We start from the raw sequence: 27,929 nt of genomic DNA on the forward strand, positions 1-27,929 counted from the left end.
TGATTTACTGATCAGTCCCTAGTAAAGTATACAATATGTGCCCAGGGCCTGTAAAGTAAATGTGCTAGTGGTACATGCAGCACTGATTGTGCCACTGATAGAAATGGGGGTCTCTAGTTGGCAATGGTGTACACCTTTGGCCAAATAGGGACCCTTGCTTCTAAGTCAAGGAAAGGGGATTACGCTACTGGATAGCCCCTGCTCACCCCCTTGGTAGCTTGGCATGAACTGACAAGCTTATCTCAGAGGCAGTGTGTTAAGCATTTTTAAATATATACAGTAATACAGTGAAAACACTACAGATGGACACCACACAGGTTTTATAAAAATAAGTATTCTATATATAGACTTAACACAAGACCACAAACGAAAAAAGTCCACAATACCATACTTAAAATTGGCTTAAAGGTGGTAGAAGTTACTTAGTTCAAGTTGATGATAAATGCGACACAGTTCTCACAAAAGTACATGGATGCGTAATGATGCAGCGGTTAATATCTTCTGGTAATTTCTCAATGCAAAAGCCTCATTCTACCTCTAATTTACAGCTGAAAAGGCCCTTGACACCATGTATTACCTTCAGGAGACTTTAAATGATCATGAACAGACAAAAATGCAATTATTATTTAAGCCAATGAACAGAGTTGTTGAGTATTTTAAAGGGTTTTATTTTCTAGTCAAAAGTTAATTTTTCTCTGACCCTTTATTCATTAGTAAAATATCAATCAGGTTACAGAATTTAGACACCAGGAAAAGTAGCATTAATACAGAACATATTACAGTCTGCATATAAGCATCACATGTAGAAAAGAAAATGTGGCGCAAAATATCAGTCAAAACTCTTAAAGAGTTTCTAAGAAAAATAGTCTTGCAATTAAATAGTTTGCAAAAATCTCCCATTAAGAGAAATAAATGCATAAGACAAATAAATCATTTCAGACCTAATTAATTAGTCAAAGCATAAACTTAAAGTTTAGCATCTAAATCTAAGAAGCCTTTCTATCTGTTGCTGCTCTCTGCATCTCTGCCACTCTGATAGGAGCTGCTCATTGAAAGCACCCTCTTCTTCACCACACCTTAAAGGAATGTGGCCTGCCGTGCCAAATATTACGTGCTAGGACTTTCTGAAAAAAATATGAGCAAGGGAACCCCCCACCTGACTCTCCTCTGACGCAATCTCACCCAGGCTGCAGCAATTTCCTCCTGCGACATTTCTCGTACCTAACCCATAGAATGTCTGGTCTAATCTGTTCCTTCTCTCAAGAGCTTACATGCCCCCCTAAAGCCTAATGAGGCTAGAAGCCAACCACGCCTCTAAAGATGTCATTATTTATACTGTAATTCTTAGCAGACTACACAAAAATGTTTCATCTTCTGAAAAACTTGTACCTGATTGGTCAGCGACGATGGCATGAGGTCTCACGATCCTGACTCATTAAAAAATTCTAGAGCATACCACTTTTAACAAAAGAAGTGCAAATTGATTAATACATTTATAAGTTTAGCAACATTTAGTAGGAAAAATGTTTCCATATTTTCCTTTCGTCCTTTCACCGCACAGGCTGGACGGAGACTTTAACTAACTCTGGTACATTGGCACAATCACAAGAATGACAACGTATATTTAGCAAGGACCCCCTGAAAACATAGATAATATAGTTCTTAGGTCAGGGAAAGAATCTCATTTGACAAAAAACAACCTAGGCAACTTGAAGTATAAAGGGACATAGATCGATGTAGAAGGACACAGGCTGTCAATTATTGTAAGGGCAGTATTTTATTATCAAATTTTAAAAACACAATGAGCAATGGCATAAAGCAAAATTAAATGCAAATTAGTCAAAAAAAATGTACAAAAATAAAAATTCATGAGTGGTGCATTATACATAGAATTATTTATAAAGTGATTTGTACATAATATGGAGACGATTAAATTAAAAACAGTCAACAAATCTAAACAATGGCAAAAATGGTTAAAAAGGTGGCACAATATTTCTCTACGCGCGTTTCGGCGACCAGCGCCTTCTTCTGGAGTTGCCACGTGAATTTCTAAAAAGTTGGAAAAAGGTCATACAAGAAAATACAATTATTTATAACAGATAATCTGACACATTAAAAATAAGCAAACATGTCAACAATAATTCAGCCATAAAGTGAACCCTTCTATTTTTCTAGATAACATCTTGTAATTGATAAAACTATTAGTCTTTGTTCATTTCCTTACTTATTCTGACCCTACAACAAGATGGGAGAAAGAGAAAGGTTTTTTTATTTATTTTTTTTCCCTCTTTGGTTGATCTTTTATTCAGTATGTGGGGACTTCTCCATTCTCCATTTAGCCGATTGTAGATAAACCTATCGATAAGCCTATATAAATGGGATGATTTTTGTTATACATCACTACTCCAGGTTCTATCATTCCCAGTAGTTTAGTAGGTGCTCTAGTCTTATAACTAGGGAGTTGGCTTTCAAGCAGAGAATAGCTATTAATGCATCGTATATGTACTTACAAGCAGCACTGAAGTGGAGATAGTGCACCGTAATCTGAGGTTTCTTGTTTTAATCTCTTTAAATAGTTGTAGCAGGCTATGTTAAGGCTTTAGGAAAAAAAAGAGAGATTTCAGATTGTAATCAATTACTTGTCTTTTGTGGTAGACAGGTACTTCATGTTCTCTTTCGTTACCGAAAATCGGTTGTTTTATTGTTTCAAAGAATTACCTGATAGATTTACACTCTATAGATTTTATATCGCTTCTACTACATTCGTTCTGGATATTCGGTCATCTCATCATGTTGATAAAGGTATCTTCCACTTCTCTTCTATTTCAAGGCCCTATGGTGCAGAAGATATGTTTACAGTCTGCGGGGTTTAAATACTATACAGGCTGTTGATATTTTTCCTGTCTGTTCTTAAGGTGATCAAGGGGAGAAAAGGGGCATTTTCTTTTTTTTTTTAAATAATAATAAAACAAGCTCTTTGGTTCCATTAATTTCACTTTTAGTATTTTAGCGTTGAATGAATATCATATCGTTTCATTGTATGCAGACAACCACTCTATATTATTCATCTAATTGTTATCTAAGAGAAAGAAACATTTGGCGTTTTATAAATATTTTCATATAGCTAGTTAATTCAAAAAGTTCGACTCCTTAATGCCAAAAGGTGCGACTGCTGTTGCAGATAGTTTCTGATATGTGAAAGCAGAAACGCTGAAATACATAAAAACTGATGTCTGTCTAATAGACTATTTCCATTTCTTCTTTAAGCTATTTATTGGAAACGGAAAAATAGCCATTCTTACCAAAGAAATAGAATCAAGCTCCTCGTTGGACTTATAGTGAAGAATCTTGAATCTGGTTAGGTGATTTGGATCGAGTATAATGTTTTAAAAGATCTCCCTGCCTAAAAAAACACATGGGAGGTAGGGTTAGGAAGGGCATACATTTATACTATTGCGGTGATCTAATTTGGGGAGCGAGGCAGGTTCAATCTGACTTACCCGAAGATAGACGGCAGGGCTCCTTGATTCCCTCGAGGTAATGCACAGACTCGCGTCTCGACCGGGATAAATGATGAATGGATGTATGTTTCTGGGGCCGCGTTTATATATCGATAGCCACGGGTCAAATGGATTTCAGCTGAAAGATTGTTTATTTTGCTGAAGGTAGAGATAGGACTTCCTTTCTAAGGAACCCTTGTGACGGAAGTTTTGATTAACGTTTATTTTCACTGAAGATAGAAATAGGACTGTCTTCCTTGTCCTTTTGGAAACCTCGTGGCATCCATTTCTGGAAGATGCAAGGTTAGAAACTGAGGATAGAGATAGGACTGCTTTCCTTGTTCTTTAAGAAACCTCGTGGCATCCATTTCTGAGAGATGCGAGGTTAGAAACTGAAGATAGAGATAGGACTGCCTTCCTTGTTTTTTTAAAAACCTCATGGCATCCATTTCTGAGAGATGCGAGGTTAGAAACAAAAGGAGGACTTAGCAGCTTGTGAATTAATATACAATCCTATTCTTTGTCAGTGGCATCAATGGACTTTTATGAAGTTTTATATAAACATTCTTGATTTTGTTTTAAATAATGAAAAAATGAGAATAAAAATAAAAATAAAATTAGAACAATAGAGGAAAATTTAGGTATTGTTTAACTCTAAAAAACTAATGTATATAAAAGTATGGAGCAAAATGATAACTTCGATTTAATCAATGAGATTAGAGAAAAGGAATATAAGGCTCAAAATAAGGCAATATTTTGGAGACTCAGAGACCATATATAATTATGGGAATAACAATGTGTTAAGAAAAGGCTAAAAATTGAAATTCAATTTTATCCTGTGGTGTAAGGCTTCTACATCAGTCAAGAGGACATGTGTATTTGTTTATTTATACAGTTAATGTCTATTCTGCCTAAATAATTATATACTTCTTTATGTAGTTTGATAAGGTGCTATGTTGTATCCACATTACATTATATATTCGGTAAAAGGGCTTCATTTTTGAAAGGTGAACTGGAGTCCATCAGTGGCACTATTATTAGCAAATGGCATGTTCCCATGGGATTTCGCTGTTCAATCCTTGGCTAAAAGAGTTAAAAACAAAAATCCAAAAGACTTCTCTTTTCTTCCGAATCGCAGTACCTCCTTTAGCATCAGGGGTATGTATTCTCTCTAAAATTCTCCACTTGAAGTCTTCTACACTATGTCCTTTCTCTAGGAAATGTTTCACCATTGGTGAGGCAATCTTTTTAGTTCTTATTGCTGAGCGATGCTCACTTAGGCGGGTTTGAATCATGCGTGACGTTTCTCCTACGTATCCTAAAAGGCAGGGACATTGTATGAAGTATATCACATTAGTTGATCTGCAGTTCCACATTTCTTTGGCTCTTGTGGTATGGCCATTGTGGGTGAATTCTTCTCCTCTCAGGATATTCCCACATGAGATGCATGCGGAACAGGGGAATGTCCCTTTCACAGGATTGTTAGTAAGGATTGATCTTTGCGTCCAATTCTCTTCAGTTAGAGTAGTTTTAAAACGAGAGTGGACTATATATTCTTTAATATTTTTGTTTCTTTTGTGTGCAAAGAGGGGCTTAACCATTTTCTGTTCCTTGGAGCAATTGCTATTTAAAATGTGCCAGTTTGAATTTATCACGTGCTTTACTTTTGCATTAACAGTTGAGTGTTTAGTTATGCACACTATTTGCTCGTTCTGTTTCGGTGATTTAGTTCTTAAGAGTCAGTCACGGTCATAGAACCGTGCTCGTTTGTAGGAGTGTCTCACCAATCGATGCGGATACCCTCTTTCTATAAATTTTGATCTCATTATTAAGGCTTGTCGATCAAAATCGGCCAGATTTGTGCAGTTACGTCTGACCCGTAAGAACTGAGAAAATGGGATACTGTCTTTCTATACGATACATTAATAGCTATTCTCTGCTTGAAAGCCAACTCCCTAGTTATAAGACTAGAGCACCTACTAAAATACTGGGAATGATAGAACCTGGAGTAGTGATGTATAACAAAAATCATCCCATTTATATAGGCTTATCGATAGGTTTATCTACAATCGGCTAAATGGAGAATGGAGAAGTCCCCACATACTGAATAAAAGATCAACCAAAGAGGGGAAAACAAAAAAAAAAAAAAAACAACCCCCCCCCCCCCCCCCCCAAAAAAAAAACCCTTGCTCTTTCTCCCATCTTGTTGTAGGGTCAGAATAAGTAAGGAAATGAACAAAGACTAATAGTTTTATCAATTACAAGATGTTATCTAGAAAAATAGAAGGGTTCACTTTATGGCTGAATTATTGTTGACATGTTTGCTTATTTTTAATGTGTCAGATTATCTGTTATAAATAATTGTATTTTCTTGTATGACCTTTTTCCAACTTTTTAGAAATTCACGTGGCAACTCCAGAAGAAGGCGCTGGTCGCCGAAACGCGCGTAGAGAAATATTGTGCCACCTTTTTAACCATTTTTGCCATTGTTTAGATTTGTTGACTGTTTTTAATTTAATCGTCTCCATATTATGTACAAATCACTTTATAAATAATTCTATGTATAATGCACCACTCATGAATTTTTATTTTTGTAAAATTTTTTTGACTAATTTGCATTTAATTTTGCTTTATGCCATTGCTCATTGTGTTTTTAAAATTTGATAATAAAATACTGCCCTTACAATAATTGACAGCCTGTGTCCTTCTACATCGATCTATGTCCCTTTATACTTCAAGTTGCCTAGGTTGTTTTTTGTCAAATGACAATCACAAGAATGTACAGTTCACAGTAGCCTTGAATCCTTCTTGTAATGAGGAAAGCTGGCACAATTCTGCGCATGCTCTCTTCTTTTCATGCAAGTCACAGCCTTGCTGGATTGACAGGCAGCCATTTAATTGTAGGCCCAAAAACAAAACAAACAAAAGAGAGTATTAATTTAATGTAAATCAGCCATTATGTTTTCCAACTCCATACGAATACCCTTGTATTATTTTTACTTAGCCAAGCTATTAGTTTAAAGCAGCTTTTATTATTGGTTATGTACAACATGCAAAAATGTGCAATGTACAACATAGCATTATTATGCACTAGTGTAAATTTTAAAAGCGCACACAGTTAAAACAGCGCACACAGCAACATGCTTTAATGTTTTAGATAGTTTTCCATGCAAAAAAGCGTTTAGCCCCATGTGTAGTGTTTGGTGCATTATTAATTCACACACATTATAAAAAGAGGTGTTATAACTGAACATGTTTATCAAAATATGCAACAAGCCAAAGTCCTTTAAGACAGGGACAGGGGTGTACATTATAAGGAAAAAGGCTGGGAAAAGAGAACAAATTGTATGATTATTCTTCACAACTAAAAACGCCACTTTTCTCTAAACTTGCAAAAACACATGTTAATTCAGCACAAGCATTTCAGACTGACTAGGCCTCACTTTCATATTTTTCATGTGCCAGTTTTTAACTTGCACCAAAATGTGCATGTCAATTTAAATGCAGTCTGTCTGAAGCCCAAAAAATAAAACAATGCCTGACTGCAGATGAAATCTGCTCCATCAATAACGCAAAACAAACAAAAGGCTGGCAGAGTGGGAGATGCGTTGGTTCTGTGCTTTGGGGGAGACGATGCGTCGTGCCTCAATGCTTGTGCAGAGTCCGGGATGCGTATTTATTCATACCGGAGCGGAAGTGATGCGTAGATTCTCGTCCTGCAGCCCGGTTGCGATACGCAAGATGGCTCCTCGATGCGATGTGACAATCTGGTGCGATGCGATAAGATGCGCCCTTGATGCAACGATGTGAAGATGATGCATGCACGCCCGGAGGCCGTGCGGCGAACTATGTAGCTTTGGAGCCGCGACAGGCCTGCGACACGCTTCTCCGGCGATGCGCTGGCGACCTTGTGGCAGCGACACACTTCTTCGCTGAAGTGACAGCAACAGCTGCGACTACGACGCACTTCTCTCGATGCGTTGCGCTTCCAGCTCCCAGCGACACGCAGGCTTTTGTAGAGAGAATTCCCAGAAAGAAAACTCTGAGAGGAGCTGGAGGTGAAGTCTTATGTCCCTGAGACTTCAGCAGGAGGCAAGCACAAGTTCAAGCCCTTGGAGTAATATTCTGCTTGTTGATGAAAGTTCTTAGAAAGTTCCTTCTATTTTCATTGGCAAAAAAGAAACCACTGCAGGCCAACCCAGCAAACAGCACACTGGCAGAGGGGCAGTCCAAACTCCTGCAGCTTCCTTGGTTCTTCTCCGTGGCAAAAGGTTCATCTTGTTCCCAGAAGTGATCTAAAGTCTTGGGGTCTGGGTCCCCATATTTGTACTACTTTTCTCTTAGGCCTCTGCCTAGTCCAAACCAGTTCTGGTCAGTCCTGGAGCACTTTTTTGACAAGACTCCTTCTTTCCTTTCACAGTATAGGGGTGGAGCCAGCATTGTAGAGGAAGGCACAGCCATATTCAGGACCCAGGTGCAACTCCTCTCTCCCATCTGCATGCAGATCTCTCTATTCAGCACTGTGCTGTCTCCTGGAATCCCCCAACCCCTGTCACTGAAACTCCAGACACGGAATTCACAACCTAGCAGAGGCAGGCTTGGATAGTTAGGCAAGAAAATACAGAATGTTAAAACCAACTTCACTAAAATATGTATTTTATCATTCTGAGTTCAGGCATACTAAACTCAAATTTCTACCATGTTCCCTGAGTCAGTTAGGATTATAAGATGTAATAATCAAACTGCCAATTCTGGCCTATGGGAAGTAGGTAGCCTTGCAATAGTGAAAAACCAAAATGGCTGTAGTTCACTATTAGGACATGCCAAACACACCAGGGCATGTCTTACCTCATCCTTACAATGCACCCTTCCCTTGGGCCTACCATAGTGGTGTCTAATATGAAGAAAAGGGAAGGTGTAGGGACTGGCAAGTGGGTGTACTTGCCAAGTCGACATGGTAGTCACAGACTGCACAAAGGCTCTGCAATGGCAGGCCTATGACACACTTTACAAGCTGCTTCTGTGGGGGGCACAACCAGTGCTGCAAGCCCACCAGCAGCATTTGATTTACAAGCCCTGGGCACACACGGTGCACTGTATTAGGGTCTGACAAGTAAATCAAATAACCCAATCATAGAGTCACTATTTAATACATCAATTTAACATAGGGGTCACTTGCACTGTGGCACTGAATAGCAGTGGCACAGTGCCCAAAGCATCTAACTAGCAAAACATATCAAAAGGCAATCAGTAAAAAATGGAAGGGAGACTCACACCAATGATACCAGGTCTAACAGCCTCCCACTCAGTAGCCTTTAAATATGGATCACGCTTGCCACTGCAGAGCCTGTTTGTGCAGTATTAAACTGCTATTTCGACCTGCCAAGCCCAACCATCCTTTTTCTTACATGCAAGTCACCCCTAAGGTAGGCCCTAGGTAGCCCCAAGTGCTGGGTGCAGTGTATTTCAAGCATAGGACAAGCACTTTTAAGTTTTACATGTCCTGATAGTGAAATACTCGTGAATACGTTTTTCACTACTGCAAGGCCTATCTCTCCCATAGGTTAAGATTGGGATTACCTTAAATACCTTTGCAGAAAACTTTCCAATTAAGAGAAGATAGAAATTTGGAGCTTGGTGTCTCTGGACTCATAATTTAAAATCACAACTTATGGTTAATTCAGATTTTAAATTGAAGTCTGAAAATGCCACTTTTAGAAAGCTGTCCAATGCTGATACTTATTTTAATACCTAACAGGAAAAAGGAGGCATAAAAATCAAATAGTGACTACCTTTCGAATCAATTTTATTACATATGTTTGATTTATTTTAAAGAATTACTTTACTTTTACAACTTCTCACTATTTCGGCGAAATCAAGCAATATTAAAAGACGTATAAAAGGCTATTACTTATTCAAATAAAATCCTCAAACCTCATATTGAGGTTTTCCACTTACCAAAAACCTTGTGATTTAAGTGTTTAGTCACGTGGCGAAAACGGCCGATTTCGCCGAAATAGTGATTGGTCATGAAGAGAACCTCACCTTACAATCTACAGGGTTTGAAACGTGTCGACCAGTATAGATGTTGTTTTTGTCTTGTATTTTGGCTGTATAACAAGTGTAATTAACACAGAGTTCAAATTCAACACTGTTACCTGTGGTTATTCTTTGATTGATCAATAATTGCCTCAGTTTTTTTGGAAAAAGTAACAAGACCTTGATGTTATATATGTTCTATGTTTTATGTCGTCCATGTAAGTGAGTGATTTGTCTTGATTTTTGTCCAGCAGTTGTGCATTCTTTTTTAGTCATTCACAGCTCTTGATGTTGTTGGTTTTGTAGTATAATGTGTAAATATGTTCAAATATATGAGAAGTTGTAAAAATAAAGTAATTATTTGAAATAAATCAAACATATGTTCTCAAATTGAATTCAAAAGGTAGTCACTATTTGATTTTTATGGCGCCTTTTTCCTGTTAGGTATTAAAATGAGTATCAGCATTGGCCATCTCGTTGCTGTTTTTTGATTAAAGGCTCAGGCTGATCAGAGCCAGACCCTGTGTTGTTATACAACTTTTAGAAAGCTAGCATTTTCTTATGTTGACCATTCTGTGTCCCTGCCTGTCTCTGAATACATGTCTGGGTTGCGTGACAGCTGGGCTTTGTGCATTCCCTCTAGACACTCACACAAAGGGAGCTGGGGTGTGACATTTGCATCCTACTGGCCCATCACCAGGGTGATGGACCATCCAGAGTTAGATTGGGAGGGACGAGCTGACACTTGCACCTGAATAGGGCTGTGCCTGCCCTTAGACAAAGGTATGTATACCCCCCTCTAGTGTGTCTGGAACTAAGACAGGAAATGGAGGGACCTTGTAATCTTCAAAGACCTCTGATGTCTGAGAGGGACTGAGAGGGACTAGACCTGCTCTCTACTTCCTTGAACCCAAGATTCTCTAAGGACTTGCTGGCTTGCCTCCTGTTTTCTGAAGTCTCGGTGACACAAAAGACTTCTTGCAACTCTGCAGGTGCTGTTGGACTCTGCCATATGTGAGTGCTATCCTTGCAAAAAACCAGCACATTGATCCAACTGTGTGAGAAAAGTTGGGGCTTCGCTCTTTGACGCCGATGCTATGAAGACTCAACATTGATGCGGGTCACGACTGAGAGGCTCAACAATGATGCAGCACTGATCAAAATACATCCCTGTGTGACTCAATGATGACGAAGCGCTAATCCTTCATCACCATGTATGAGAATAGATGATGAAGCATTGGCCCGACTACATGAATCGGAAGCAACACATCAAGTCTTCGGCGTTGACACTTTGCTCCATACAAGGTACTTTTTCGGCAAACCCTGTGTGGATTCTGTAGCCGGCCTGACCTTCATTGCGGTCCGCTTGACTTTGGACAAACACCTTTTGACCGCTTTAATCTTAAATAAATTATTGCTTGAGTTGTACTTATTGGATTGTTGTCATTTTAGTCCTGTTTTAATCAGATATATTTTGCCTATTTTTCTAAATTGGTGTGGAGTCTTTTTTTTGTGTTTCCCCTGTTACCATAGTTAATGTGATGCAGAAATACTTTACACATTGCCCCTTGAGTTAAGCCTGACTGCTCTGTGCCAAGCTACCAGAGGGTGAGCACAGGTTAATTTAGGGTGTGTATCTCACTTACTCTGACTACACTTTTGGTCCCTACTTGGACAGGGGACATACCTCTTCCAACTAGATACCACATTTCTAACAACATGTATTTTTTCTTTATTGTGATTTATTTCTTGTCGGAAATAGAGAAAAGAAAACCAGAAATATACATGTATTTACAAAATAAACAATTCTATTTCACGATGCTCTACAGTTTGAAATTGTATCTAAATGTTAAACAGTTAATATGATTAAAAAGATAGAGAAAGATCAAGGATGGGGCAGAGAGGGAGCAAGAGAGAGAGAGCGAGGCAGGCTAAGTAATTGGTAACTCGTAATAGGGTCCACTATTCCCATCCTGGTGTCCTAGTGACATCTCAAACCTCAAAATCAAAGGCCAATCACTTTGTTATCTAACCAGAAACAGAATATGGCAATATAGGTCTCTATGACACATTATCCAATGTGTATTTTTTACATTACATGTTTATTTTGGAAAATCAACCTGAAAAAGCTATTTTACCAAAAGTGTAGGTAACAATGGGCACTGATTGGAATTAAAATGTTTAGGTTTTGTTAGCATTGCAAGAATAAATTGCAGATAATTTGATGGACAGTGATGCCTGGTTGTGGAATTATGCTATTTTGTGGCTGAACTATAACGTCCAGTGAATTTGCCTCATAATGTTCTCTTTTTCCACATAATTTAGATAACTTTGCCACATAACTTTTTCTGTTCATATCACAAAATGTGAGTACCCTTTAAAATAGTAATGCACTCTAGAGTAGTGTGAGGACTGTCATTATGGAGCTGAATCAAATAAATCACAAGGGATCCTGAAATATTTTCCTGAGCACACAGTTCCCTGTGAAATATGAATTTCCACAACTGCAATTTGTGCAATGAAACACCCAAAGTATATCCAATAAATCTTTCTCAATCGCAAAACGCGATCTTATTTTTAGTAAGTGTCTATTACTTTTACAAGCCATGCACAATGTCTCTTAAAAGTAATGTGTCACCATTATTAAATATTTAACACATGATGATTGCTTGGAACACATCAGTAGGAGCGCGCAGCCTCCTGTTCCCTGCCTCTCCCCCACCTTTCCCACCCCCAGCAACAGCTGGTTATCCTGCCTGACAAGCTGATGCTATGCGTGCCACATTGACAGGCAAGATGACATCTTGTAAATTTGCCTTATGTTCTCGGTTCAGATTCTGCAGCACTTTGAAATATTTCTGAAATGATTTTCTTTTTCTCATCGCAATTGGAAAATCCCCAGATGGAGATGCAGAGTGAGGATGAGCGCATCCCCACTTCATGAAGACGAAATTGAGATAAAGGCAAAAGAGATTTTAGGATGATTGAAATATTGTCTAATCTTACACGCCAGCACTTCAAAGTCAGAGCTACTATGGAATTTAAGAGTAATAAATTAAACTCAAAGTGGATAACCTATGTGGTACAGACATTTGCGCTGCAGAATAGCATACGAGTGGCCATACAATCTACTTGTAAATACGTGGTGAGATAATTCCTCAATAAGTTTACACAGTTCAGAAAAAGAATGAACAATGTTTATGTTTATATTTGGGAAATTTGTATTGCGCACAACTACCCTAGGGTGTCTCGGCGCATAGGACAGTACCAGCCTAAGAAACAAGAGGACGCTACTGATTAAATAACCAGGTCTTTAGTTGTTTCCTAAAGATTAGGAGAGTGGGACAGCTTCTGATGGAAATAGGAAGAGAGTTCCATAATTTTGCGGTGGCCACAAGAAAACGTCTGTCTCCCCAAGATGATGTTTTTGTCCGAGGGACAGGGAGACGAAGGGCCGTAGAAGAGCGAAGAGTTCTAGTGGGAGTGTAAATGCGAAAGGCATCCACAAGAAACTGAGGCCCTGAGTTATGAATGGCCTTGTAGGCGATGCAAAGGGCCTTAAACTTGATCCGATTTTGGACCCTAAGCCAATGGAGATGGCGAATGGCATTCGTAATTGATTTGAATTTGGGAATCCGGAGTAACACCCTCGCTGCAGCATTCTGCACAGACTGAAGTTTTTTCAGCACTTTCTCTTGAGCATTAAGAAGGAGTGCGTTGCAGTAGTCGATTTTCGAAAAAATCAAAGACGTGACAAGGGTTTTACTCGACGAAGATAGGGAATACATTTTTTGATTTTCTTTAAAAGATAGAAGGAGGAGGATACCACATTATTAACGTGGTGGTTGAAAAGGAGTTTGTCATCAACCATCACTCCCAGGTTCCTAACCTTGGGGACAGGTTGAGGTGGAAGGCCCAGATCTTTGGGCCACCAGATGGACAACCAGACGGGAGATGGATTTCCAAACGTCATGACCTCGGTTTTATCCGAGTTTAACTTTAAACAGGTATTGGTCATCCATGAGCTGGTGGCTAGCATCGCATCCTGTACTCTTGAAGCTACTTCTGCTCCATCTTTGTGAACTGCTAGGACCAGCTGGGTATCGTCAGCATAGGTGGTTAAGCTTAGTCCGTATGATTTGATTACCCTCGCCAAGTCCAAGACGTAGATGTTGAATAACGTGGGACTTAGCGAGGAACCCTGTGGCACCCCACAAGGGAGCTCAAATATGGGAGCGTAGTAGGAACCCAGTTTCACAGTTTGCATCCGGTCCGATAGAAAAGATGCCAGGAGGTCCTTTGCAAGATGATTAATGCCAAGAGATGCGACACAGTCGATCAGAATAGAGTGATCGACTGTGTCAAAAGCCGCGGATAGGTCCAGTAGTATAAGTACCGCTGATCCGCCCTGATCCATAATTACCCTGATTTCGTCCGTTGCTTTAATCAAGGCCGTCTCTGTCCCGTGGCCCTGTCTGAAGCCAAACTGAGTATCGTCTAGTAAGTGGTTACTCTCAATGTAATCAGATAACTGCCTATTGATTAATTGTTCAATTATCTTAGCAGGAAAAGGGAGACATGCTATAGGGCAGTAATTGATGGAGGCAGTAGGGTCCAAGGATGGTTTCTTCAATAATGGCTTGATCACTGCTTGTTTCCAGGCTGGGGGGAATATCCCGGAGCTGAAAATGGTGTTACAGATTTCCAAAAGAGGGGGGGGGGTGATTACATCTGGTATTAGTTTGAGAATAGAAGGAGGACAAGGGTCTAATGGAGACCCTGATCTAGTGGATGAAATGAGGTTGCTGATCTGATCAGCGCTGGCCATGTCAAAATGGAGCAATGAAGGGGGGATGGGTTTTGGGGAGGGAAGGGGATTAGGTCATTAAGGAGGGGAGGAGTGGGGAACGCTGTATAAATCGTAGTAACTTTAGAGGTGAAAAAAATCAGCCTTTAAGATGTATTTTGTTGTTAACTAGATGTAACGCAGCGAATATGTTTTCCCGAAAACGTGGAAGGGCTTGACATTGATTTGAGAATTTAACTGATATCCCCTAATTTTTCATAGATTCCCCAATGGAGGAATCTGCCGCTCAATAAGCTGTTGACAGAGGACCATAATATCATGGGCTCAAATAACTGGAAAACAGGTATGGTAAAGTAACTCCTCTTCTCGGGTTATATCTGCACAAATAAATCAGGAACACATTTTACAAAAAGGTAAAAAATATAACAACCCTTTAATTTGATTTTAAAAAGTTATTTCCCTAAAAGTTAATGCTCCATAATTCTCAGAACATTAATTCACTGTCTTCATTTCATCTGAAGCTCTCCTTGGCAGTATAGTTTGCCCCCACACTTGCTGTGATTGTGTCGTGGAGAGTGGGTACATTTGGTTAAAGTTCTTGATAGGGAGGAAGTGTGTAAAGTGGAAAGATGGGTGAACATATTTTGATGGGGACTCAGGGTGATTATTGAGCCCCATACCATGCAAACCGGGTAGGAAAGTCCTTGTCCGTTGCTCCCTATGGAGGACTATCAATTTGACCTACTGACAACAGTCTACGTGGTGAGGAGTTCTAATGCCTTCATATTGGCGTAACAAAGGTACCAGCAGACCACAGTGCAGGGGGCCCAAGAGGTTCAGGGGGCCCCCTCAAAACAGTACCATGGCCTGAGAGCTCCTGAGTGAGTCTGGTGGGGGCCTCCTTCATGTACTTTGCAGGGAGGGGGGCCTCAAGTTTCGTTAGGCTACTGTATCATTATTGCAGTGTGCCAGTTTCACTGAGGGCAGTGGAATTGCTGAGTAAGTACAATGTTTGCCATTCCCGACATGCAAAGTTTCTGGGTTTTTTGGTTATCAGTAGCAGGAGTGTCACACTGAAAAAGAAAAAAAGCAATATAGCTGACACACAGGGAGAGTTTTGCCCGACATCTTGAATAATTGATTTTTTTTATTGCGGCCAAGCAAAGCATGGCACTTCTGGGCAGAAAAATTTAGCAACTTTCGACCTCACCCTAAATGTGGCTGGATGACCATCTCTATACATTGCAGCCCAGTGCAGACGGGACACTGGGGCAAGTAAGTGTTTCCGATTACGTATTCGGCAAATGTTCTGCTGAAACTCAGAGTGACCCGCATGTTCGGCAGCAGGGCAACCACCCGCTGAAGGCAGGTGGCAGGTGGCTATAAAAACTCCAAATGAGCCTTTTGATGTGCAAGGGTGTGAAAAGAAGAACTCACCAGGAACTAGTGTGCTGACTCATCATTGTAGCCACTGATGGATATGCCTAAAATAGTATCTATCCACAACAATTATAGGACCACCTGTCTCTGAAGATCATGTAATTTTAATTGGAATTTCATGACATATATATATCAGTTTTCTTTTTACTGAATAAAGTGAAAAAGAAAGAATCATGAAAAAGTTAAAACCTTGCACCTCTTTTCATCTGATGCCCAACTTACTTTACGAAGGTAGTGCCTCATTTACCTTTAAATCTTGAAGGTGTAGTTGTCCACAAAAGTTCTGTCATCTCTCTCAAAACATTTTCCGAAAAGTTCTTTGGAACCAGCAACTGGGTGAAAATGAAAAACAAAAATCAGTATGACTGAAATAATCAGCTAACATGAATAGCTCTGACCAGTGATGGAAAGGTGAAGTGAGAACTACTTTTAAAATATTTTTTATTGGAATTCTACAATGAGCTTGACCTACCATATTGTTATTATTATGCAGTGGTGCTCGCCACTAAAGTTAGGTCTGCATTGACATAGAAAGCAACTTTTTAGCTTTGTTTTTAACTTTCGTACCATTTGATGAATCTTCACAGATAGATAGATAGATAGATAGATAGATAGATAGATAGATAGATAGATAGATAGATAGATAGATAGATAGATAGATAGATAGATAGATAGATAGATAGATAGATAGATAGATAGATAGATAGATAGATAGTAGATGGATGGATGGATGGATGGATAGATTCACTGAAAAAAATGAAGAGTAAAGTAGAGTCACATATGTGATTTTGTTTTTGGTAAAAAGAATCTTAGATATTTACCAAAAATACTACTGTTTTAAAAACACAAAAGCATTGAAATTCACGACTTATACATAACTGACAATAGAATACCTTGTGCCGCCGAGGAATTCTGATGTCATTAGTGATGAAGTAATCGGTGCGGGCATAAGCAGTGCACCATAGCAGTGCAAGTTATATGCTTTCTGGGTGAATATCTAGCTTGCTGTGAAATTTGGTCATAAGCAGTGCATGGCGTGGGCACGAATTATAGTTATTGAGATAGCTATAACTTCACTTGAGATAACTGTAACTGTTGAATGTCAGTGTTTTTTTTCCAGTTAAAATATTATGTTTAAAAAGACATGTTCACCAAACTATAATGACACTTTAAACTTTGAATTCCTGAGTTTTTTTTACATTCAAAGTAAGATGAAGTTAACATATCTAAATTTAATGTGGTTTCAATCTTTGGCTTTTTCTGTGAAGTTCTAAGGGTTTTTAAAGGAAAGGAATATTTTATTACCATATGTAAGGCAATCCCCCCGCTATCCACACCCTTTGGTCATACATGGTTGGCCGCAGGGCCTGGCCTGCGGTAAGGCCATGCATCCAACCCTCTGATGACAGCCAACCTCTGCCAGCCTCTGATGCACACAGCATTTGGCCATGAGCACCATGGGATTGGCTTTTTGGGCCTGCCTTATGGCCAGGACCTGTACCAACAGGCAGGCAACCCCCTTCCACGCTCAGCTTTCACCTGTTTGTGGCAATCCACTGCAGACACTCAAGGCCCCTTTTTATTTTAATGTTTCATTTTTTGAAGCAGGAGGCAGCATGGCCACTGCACTCTTGTGACACTCCCAAGAAACAATTTTTTTTTAAAAACATTTGGCCCCAGTGGAGGTCCCTCTGGGACCCTCCCTCCAAAAGGTCCACAGGTTCAGGGTACCCCTACCCTGCTATCTCACATTTTTGATGTAATACAGGACCATCTCCTTATATCCTGAAATGGGGGCTGCAACAGTTCTCTTCATGTTGCAGCCAGCTAATTAAAGTTGGAAAAAAGGCCCCTTGGCCAATATGATCGCGCTAATACTTGAAGTTGCATGTTTGCTGGACTCTCGCAATCTTCCGTTAACCCGACTATCCAGAAATACAGAGATTTTGAACCTAAATTTCTCAAAAACTACTGAACAGATTTTCACCAAATTGCAAAAAGGGCGTCTTTTGGGCACCAAGATCTATCATTCTGCTAAATTTGGTGTCATTCCATTCAGCCGTTTTCGCAGTATCACTGTTCAATTTTTCTATGGAAAGTTGAGTGGGAAATTTCCATTTTGGGAACACCCTTTTGTTTCTCGGTCAGTGCCTGATGGATCACCATGGAACTGTCCAGGAAGGAGATGCAATGGAAAGTTTTGTCAAGATTTGTCAAACAAACAGTGCCAAAGTTTTTAGAACACCAAAAAATGGTCCTATGTGCTAGCTATTGTTACATTGTAGTGCCCTTTTGGCAGTGTGCAGCAGGGAGATGGCTGTCCTTGGGGGATTGAGGACAGGGACTCACTGCCAGCCCTGCGGCCAACTCCACAGTGCTCATGGGAAAACGCCATGAGCAGCAGGGGTTTGGCTGCCCTCAGGAGCGTTGGACACAGACCCTTGCCACACACCAGGCCCCGCGGTCAACCCTATGCTACACATATCGAAAGGCCCTGCACAACAAAGGTTTGCATACTTATGTATGGTAATAAAATATTTGTTACTAGAAATTCACTGAAGAAACAAAGTGTTAAGATGACATTGTAGTTATGTATGATAATAATATCTGACTTTGCTTTTAAAAACAGAAAAATCCAAAGGTTAAAGTGACAGTACAGTAAGGAGAAAATGTTAGTTTAAACATCACATTTGAACCCCTTCGATGCTTGTGACGGAAAGGTTCCATCATGAGCGCCGGTTGGGCTGTGCTTATGATGGAACCGTTCTGTCACGGCCACGCCCGTTTCTTAGAACCTTCAGCACAGCGCGAAAATTCGCGCCGCGCTGAAGGTGTTAAACTAAAAACTGAAATTCAGCAGCTATAGTTATTTCAAGTAACTATAACTTAAGCACTTACAGTGCTCTGCTTATGACTCATATATTGTAATACTCATGACATGTTCTATAACATCATTGATAACATCACTGATGACAACTGAAATGACATAATTGATGACAGCACAGTGCATGGCGGTGGTGAAAGTAATAGATACTTGAAAGAACTATAAATGGTGAATTTTCAACTAACTACAACTTTACTTTACCAGTTCTTTTTTTTTTAGCAAAGTGAGATATTATTACCATACCTTTCTTTAATGTTGTGTTCACCCTTCAACCTTTGTTTCTTAAGTGAACATATATATATTTCTATATATATGTGATTAAAAAACCATAGGTTGAAGGTATGTTATAGTAAGGTGAATATATGGCATTTTAAAAAATGCAATTTTTAAATGAACAAAAACACTGACATTCACCATTTACAGTTAGCTCAAGTAGCTATGGCTCATGTTCTAAATGAACTATAGCTTGCACTCCTGCCATGCACAGTGTTATCATCAAGGATGTAATTTGAGATATTGCAGTGATATTATGAGGGATGTCATAGAACATGTCATGAGTGATGTAATATGGATGCTAAATTGCAGTGCATGGTGAGGCAGTTAATTTAAAGTCTGATATCATTACAATTCCTAACAAAAACGTCACTTGAACCTTTATTAATAGGCTGGCATTTTAACGCTAAGCTGGGTCAATACCACTATGAGGGTAAGCCTTTTGCGCTAGAAGACCCTGTAATTAGCAATTCTGATTCTGACCAGCGGGGCCGGAAGCTTTCGGAGGCTCTTGGTCAGGCTGGGCTAAGAAACGTAAGGCCCGGGGGTTCCAATGTGTCCAGGGAATTGCCCACCTCTGTGGGGTGGGGAAAAGGGACCATTATAGACTACATCTTTATTTCAAGATCCCTTGATAGTTTGGTTAGCCCTGGAGTGGTCCACATAACCACTTTCAGCTACCATAACCCCATAGAAATTGTGTTAGGAATCAATGTCGGCCCAGGTGTATCTCCTGCCACTGGTCTGACTGGTTTAACCACCAAGGATAAGGGTCGGAGGGTTAAGTGGTGTAACCTCTCAATGGCCAAAGTGAACAAACAAGTGGTTACACGGAACATCACTATTATCCTGGAGCCCTTGTTAGCCCTGGATACATCACCCGCCCTTGTGGTGAAGCTTTGGCCAGCTAAATGAATCCAATGTTAACACCATAAGGCACATGGCGGGCAAGCCCGGGGTGCCAAGCAGGGCTGGTTCAATAAGACCTGCAGGTCCGCGGGCAAGTATTTGCAGGAGGTTTTAAACACCTTACCCTGCAGCCAGGATAGTATAATGAGGCCAGCAGGGCATATAAACTTGCCCTAGGGAAGCGGAAGGCAGAGCTCAAAGAAGCTTCTTAGGTCTGGCTGGTTTCCACATGCTCCACTAGAGATTCCAGGGCATTCTGGGCAGTGGATAATGGACAGCAGCTCAATGTGGCTGTTCAAGATGATATAGGCTCCTCCATCCCTCCAGCCACTTGGGTCACACATTATCAAAAGGTGTATGTGCTGGATAAACACCTCCCTTTTAATCAGGGTGATGCAGATAATCTGTACCCTTTAGAGATTAGATGTGAGTTTGAAGAGGTTTACAATGCAAAAACGGGCAGCTCGTCCAATAAAGCACTTGGGCAAGAAGAAATTCCCATGGATTTTTATAAGGATGAACCTCATCTTTGGGCTTCAGCGCTGGTTAATGTTCTTAAAGCCGCAGCCCAACTTGGTCTTCCTCCGATTTCCCCCTGTATTTAAGAAGGGGAATTGACTGGACCCTTCCTGTTATCAACCAATTTCTCTGTTATGTTCAGTGATAAAGGTGGTAGGGCGTATTGTCCATCAGCGAGTGGAAGTTTGGGCTCAGTCTAAAGACATAATTTGCCCTGTCCAATATGGATTCAGGGAAAGATGGCACTATAGAACAATGCCTGAACCTCATCCTTATCATAGGGAAATATGTTGTGGCGAAGTAAGGATCTATCTAACTTGCATTTATGGACTTTAGTAGTGCCTTCGATCATGTGAACCGATCCAAACTTTGGGACATTCTTGGGAAGATGGGGCTGCCTGCCGATCTGATCAACTTCCTTACAGCTCTGCACATGGATGTAAATGCACATGTTCGATACGGCACAGAAGGGGAAACTAGTGAACTTTTTGGCTTACCCCAAGGGGTTAGGAAGGGATGCGTGTTGCCCCATTACTGTTTTTACTATATATTAACAGCCTAAACACATGTTCGAGTAAAAAACGGCGCAGATGTGCCAAGGGTAAAGACAAGCAGGGTCCCGTCCTTGTTATACGCTGCCGCCGCCGTGTTGATGGCCCGTACAGCTACCGGGCTAAAACTCTTTGTGGAACTGTTTGTGACGTTCTTGGATGACTTGGACCTAGATACTAACATCTCTAAGATGCATTATATGGTCTGTTGGAGGAGAATAGCGAATATGAGGCCTATCTATTGATATTAAAGGGCAACACATCACCAGGGTTTCCACATTTCCTTACCTGGGGATCTCTTTTAACCACCAGAATAACTGGCTTCCCTGTATTTTCAGTCGCTGTTCTAAATTCACCCACACCTGTTGTACCTTATTTAGATTTTCAATGTCAGTAGGTAACAAGCCCGTTCTTCCCCTGTTACAAATATTTAGAATGAAGAGCTCTCAGTCCTGACTTACGGAGCTGCTATTTGGGGGTACAGTAAGTGCAAAGGAATCGAGCTGGAGGAGGACTGATTTTGTAGGAAATTCGTGGGGGTGGGTCCAAACAGTTGTTCATTTGTCACCCATGAGGAATTAGATTTAAACTACGTGGAGGACCAGTTTAAATTGGCTCCATTGTTACTATGGATTTCTGTTTGGTCTAATGATAGCCAGTGGTTCAACAGGAGTTTGATTGAGGACTGCATGGATTGTACATATGGCCTAAAGATACCGTGGTTAAATTACATTAAATCGATAGCCCGCACCCTCGATCACACTCACATATTTGATGGGCTACACCTCCTGAAAAAGGGTGATCGTAAAGTCCTTATGGAATTTTTTTAAATAAGGCCAATGAGGAAAGGGAAGCTCAGGTGCTGACGAAACACTCTACTAGATCCTTTCTGTTGCTGAAATCAGTTAGTGGCCCCAAAAATTACCTCACTGCAATTAAGTACTCCATGGATAGATCCTTACTTACTAAATTTTGTTTGGGCACTATCTGCATGATGATTCTTTTTTCTCTGGGTCAGCTTGATCCCCATTCCCTTTTAATGTGTCCTTGTGATGACTGTTACCCCCAGACTCTAATATATTTGGTCCTATTCTGTAAATACTATGAATTTCTTCGCAGAAGATATCTATTACCACTTTTAAAAGAGAGGGGCTTAACTCAATTTCGACCTGCCTTTTCATTCTTACAACTGCTACAGGACTAGGTGATGATGACGGCGGTCATTGGCTATTTAAAAGGTGCCTTATACTGGAACAAAATATTGTGTGCACAGTGATAACAATGTATATGAGCACCAGCAGTTTTTTAAAGGGGGCCTTTACATGGGTCTCTATGTGGCTCTGTTTTGTACCCTGTCACAGGCTGTCTGTTTTTTTCCGGACTGCAGTGACAGCAGGTGCATCCAGGTGCGCTGCTCACACTGCTCACTTCTCAACAGGGGAGTGTTGTAGGGGAAGGGAAATCCTTTAAAGAGAGTCATTTTCTCTCTGGATTTCTCTTTTTCTTTTTTAAGCTCAGGAGCAGCAACATTGTTGTGGTGTCACCAGGGCTTTAAGTGGAAGCTTTTTTAATAATATATACAAGCCATAGTTGCTGAATACTATTCTAATGCAACTAACAACCATTGACAAAGCCAATAGTCCTGACTTGTGGTAGGTATGATGTTACTTGTTGTATCCAATATCTGGATGCAATGACAAAAACAGCAAAATACAAGTTGGACGGCACACTATGCTAAGCACAGATTTTTAGCTTACGTGTTAAGCCACGCCCTTAATTACATTGGCCACGCCCCTTTGAGAGATCCCGGGAAGTGCTGACGGGATCGGAGTTCGGTGTGGTATCGGGTGACAACGGACGGCTGAATATTTACCACTGGATTGTACCAGAAGACGTTAGGTTAGGTTAGGTTAGAAGACGATAATAAAATACTTGGAGCAGGAGGGACATCCCCTGTGTTTGACAGACTGAAGCCTTTACGAGAACCAAGACAACTTGCGAATAATACACGACACTATCAGTGCAGACACTCTATGAAGGTTGATGTGATCAGTGGTCAGAATATTACAAATTAAGCCCTGATGAAGTCCCAGGTGGGACGAAACGCGTTGGCGACAGGCAATTCTGTAATTTTTTAATGAATTGACGAACAATAAAGAGTGCAATAAACCTTCAATCAAGACTTTGGAATTTCTTATCTTTGAGAAGTTATCCATTGTTATACTGTATTGTTCTTTGAGTATTCTGTGTATTACAACATTGACATACATCATATACATATGCACCTTGGTGCGGGGTCACCTTTTTTTCTTCCTTTGAGAGATCCCCCAGTTTTTTCAACCCACTGAAATCCCATATATATCTGATAGGCTGGGGTCCTGATCTTAAACATATTTTATGTGTTTATGAACTTTAAAATTGGATGAATTGTACTGCAATGTGTCTAAAAATGGTTTTAAACATTTTATATTTTCCCTTTTAAAATGTGTTTATGTACTCCTTTTTAACATGTGTTTGCATCATGTATGATTATTCTGTATAATCGAATAAAGATTAATATCATCAATCTTTATTTTTGTCATTGAATTTCTATTTTTTTTATGTAAAAATAAGATGTTCATACTCTCCTGCTTTGTTTTTTGTTTTGTGTAATCGGGGATTTCAAGAACCTTTAACATGTATGACACAGAAATACTGACAATAACACATATAGATCAAAATAGAAGACAGTTCCTGACATCTTAATACAGAGGCTGCTCTGGCAATTATGTATTATTTCACAAACAGTTGTATTTCAGACCTGAACAGATCTTTACAAAAAAGATGAGAGAGTGGTAGCAGTATATAATGACACCCAGGAGAGAGAAGAGGCCAGTATCCAAACCTTGTTCCCCTTGAGCATCACTTTCACTCTACCTGAAATTGAGCTAGCTATAGTAGAAAGCGCGTCAGGAAAAGCGGCTGGTCCAGATGGGGTGCCCGTAGATATTTATAAACACGACAAAAACCTATGGGCACCTCTCTTGACAAATGTTCTTAATAGTAGTAATGAAATAGGCTTTATTGATACCTGGCAGGAGGCGGTAGTGGTCCCAATCTTTAAAAAGGGGGACCGCAACGACCCTAAGTGCTAAAAGCCAATCTCTCTTCTGGAGGCTCTTATGAAAGTGGCAGGACGAGCACTACTGAATAGGTTGCAACAATGGGCGGATGAGGCAGGAATCCTTTCCAAATTTCAGTACGGCTTTAAGGCAGGCTTAGGAACTGTGGAGCAAGGATTACATCTGGCTATTTGTGTAGGAAAATATGTGGTGGCAAAAAAGGGCAACCTCTTTTTGTCCTTTGTCGACTTGAGTTCGGCATTTGATTGCCTAAGTCATGAAATTCTATGGGAAACATTGTCACAACTCGGCATAGAAACTACTCTTCTGAACTTTATTAAAGAACTATATCGAGGGGCGGGAGCAAAAGTACGCTTTGGGAATAGGGGGGAATGCACATCCGTTTTTCCTATAAGGAAAGGAGTTCGGCAGGGCTGCATTCTTGCGCCCTTTTTATTTAATCTTTATATTAATAGCGTGGCAAATCATTTAACAACGGTTAAAACGGATTTCCCCCAAATTAAAGGTACCCCAGCTCCCATTCTATTATATGCCGATGTTGCGGTTATCATGTCAAGAACTCAGGTGGGCCTCCAGAATGTACTTTCTACCTTTGCAGAATATATGGGAGCCAGAGGATTAAAAATCAACATTGGCAAAACTTTTAATATGTGTTGTACTTCAAAGAAAAATGTCTCATGCAACACTTTTAAAAAAAAGTCTAAGATAGCGTCAACTGATAATTTTTCCTATGTAGGAATAGTTTTTAATAAAAAGGGAACATGGGCATCGGCAGCCGATGCGAGGAAATTAGCCTTCTCTCGCGCTATCGGAGCCGTTAAAAAATTTGCTAATAAATTGGGTGGCCGCCCGGTGCATATTCTCATTGACATTTATAAATCGAAATGTGTCTCCACCGCAACGTACGGTGGGGGGATATGGGGAATTGCTGACATTAGAGACATCCAAATCTGTGAAAATGATTTCCTGAGATTTTTGTTAGCACTCCCAAATTCGACATCAAGCTATGTATGTCATAAAGAATTAGGTTTGACTTATGTGACTGGCCTAATTAAAGTAAGCCCGGTTTTACTTTGGCACAAAGTCTGGAATTCAGAAGAAACTGGCCTTAATAGAGAGATTATACAGGATTGCTTATTCAATGGTTTGCTTATGTAAAGTCCTTTTTAGAAGAGATTGGACATCCTGAATACTTTGTTTACCCCAACACTTTAAGTTCCATTTCCAGAAAAAAGCTGAAAGAACTGTGCTTGGAACTATTAGAATCCAAACGGTGGCAGATAGACGGAAAAAAGAGGTCTGTAATTCAGAATCATTTAATGGTGCAGGGGTGTGGTTTACAAAAGTATTTAATCCTGGTGCAGAGCAGCTTCTCTAGGATGCTCTTAGCGCGTTTTAGAGGGGAGAGCTTTTATAGACTGGTAACCTTCCCAGAAATAAATTCATGGTCAAAAGACCTACCGCCGTGCCCATGCGACAATATTTCACAACAATCCACAATTCATTGTGTTTTGTTTTGTAAATTTTACTCTTTCGCCCGGAATAAATATTTGATGTTATTATTGAAAAAATGGGGTCTGAGACAGTGCAGACCGGCTTTTCTGAAAATTCAGATGTTGGAAGACGAAATGTCTATGTATCTTATGTCCAATTTTCTGAAAAATGTGATTAGATGTAGGCAAACCATGAACTGACCAACTACGTATTTAACTACAAACTGCCCTGTTTTGTACCTTTTTTGGTAAACTCATGTGGAATCAATTGTAATGTATTTATTATTGCTTTTTGTTACTGCTTTTATGATTTTTAAAGTGTAAAATCAAATAAAGCTATCTTTGACTTGACTTGACTTGACACTGCCAAGTTAATCAACCGAATCCACTTGGTTGTCATTTTTATGTTGTATGTATTCACTATGGTCATACTAGTTTGATGCCATGAAATGCCTCATAAAGATGGAATATGAACAGTGACACACATTCATCTATAAAAGCCAAACTATTGCAGAATTTAGAACATGGCCTATTGTGCAACCTTTTCGTGTTGAATGTTACGCAGAATGCTGTCTAGCCAGTCTGCAAAAGATTCACACCAGGCTTGCAGTGTTTTTTTATTTATTTTTTTTATTTTGTGATTTTGTCATTTTTACTTGTTGAAAATAATACTTTTTAATGTCCTTAGCAATCCGAGCCTTATGAGGTTATGCACAATCCACAGTCATAGTTCTAGTTGTACCCACAGTTCTGCCTATTAACTAAGAAACAGAGCTGATGAACCCTGCCTTAATTGACTGATTGCCCACCATTAGTCCATCAAGGTTTCCTGGCAACTGCATGGGTCGTGGTGATGTCAGAGACAATGCGTCGGACTCGGAGCAGATATACTCTCACCTACCAGCCCCGGCACGTGAATCGGAGAATAAAAGAAGAAACACACCCGAAAGTTACAGCGATTTAAAACTGTCATTGAACATTAACCTTACATCTGCTGCCTCTTGGAAGCTTTCTTCCTAGAAGTGGAATGCCCCTCCCCACAGTCCCTTCAAGTTCTGGGGCTCTCGTCCTGCCAACATGCTCAGACGGCACTCGGAGATGGAGCCCATTTTCCATGCATAATTTCAGCCCCGCGGTCTGATTAAAACAAGATGTGTATAAATAAACACAAAAGGAACATAGGCTTTGCTGTGTTTAGCGCACTGGCCTCTGTGCGGTAAAGGATCATCACCTCAGTTTGCTGAGTTTTTATGGATGTCAATTTCATTAAATGAGGCTATTAAAACTGGTATAAGTCTTATATTCTAAAGTGCACGATTTGCTAAAATAACTTTACAAAGTTTTGTAATTCAGCCACAAAAAAGAACCAGGTTCCAGTATCGGTGTCGATGACTCAACACCCCTTCGAAATTCACCAGCTCTGCTCTGCCCATTACAGCCATTACTGCACAAGTTGCACGATACAACTAGGCGGCCTAGAAGGCCAATATAAGACAACACCAGTCCAGTACTCAGGTAAAAAGGTGATTTAAATACGGAATAATTCATTAAAAAACAATAATGCGAGGCATTGTTATCATGCTACCTGCAATTAAAGGCAAAGCAATATTAGACTGAGAAGCACACAGTAACACAGAGAATTGTCTGGAGTCAACCAACAAGCAAGAAGAAAAAAGGTGATTTTAGAGAGCAAACACAAGAACAATTTTTGATCAACACCAATTTAGATAAGTTTCTTTAGCAAAAATCAGATACTTTTTAAAAGACAACATATAGTATGTGAAGAGAACTATACTATTTTAAGTAAACAGTTCATTCACAGCAGTCTGTTTCCTACTCTTTGGCAATGATAAGAAAGTTCCACCAAATTGAAACATTTATTTTTTATTTTTTTATTTTTTATTTTATTGAGCAGAGCATAGATAAGGTACAATACATATATGAACAATTTGAACAGTGGAAATGAATACAAAATATTTAAAAGCTTCTTCTATTAAAAGCTAATTAAAAGGGAGGATTCTGAATACTTAAAAGCCGTAAGCAGTCAATGTTAATAAAACTACATATATAAATTTTCAAATACACGCAATGTGCAACATCCAGCAAAGTTCGGTCATAAAGTGCATATGCGATACAGTACAATCCAACCTGAAATAAAGTGCTAGTGCTTCAAAAACTACTATAAGTGCAAATACCACAGAAAAAAGTGCGCTTGTGACTTATTGATAAAACCTATCAACATTTCAAGACTGCTTAAGCATAATATAGGCCTCTTATCTGTATTCAATCTAATTACTAACTTAACCTCCCCTTATTTCCTGCAAATTCTCAAAATACTTCCGGTTCCTATCAAATCTCCTTACTGCTCCCACTCTACTTGCATAAGCTTTTT

The sequence above is a fragment of the Lissotriton helveticus genome, chromosome 12 (assembly GCF_964261635.1).
Source record: "Lissotriton helveticus chromosome 12, aLisHel1.1, whole genome shotgun sequence".
NCBI classification, from domain to species: Eukaryota; Metazoa; Chordata; class Amphibia; order Caudata; family Salamandridae; genus Lissotriton; species Lissotriton helveticus.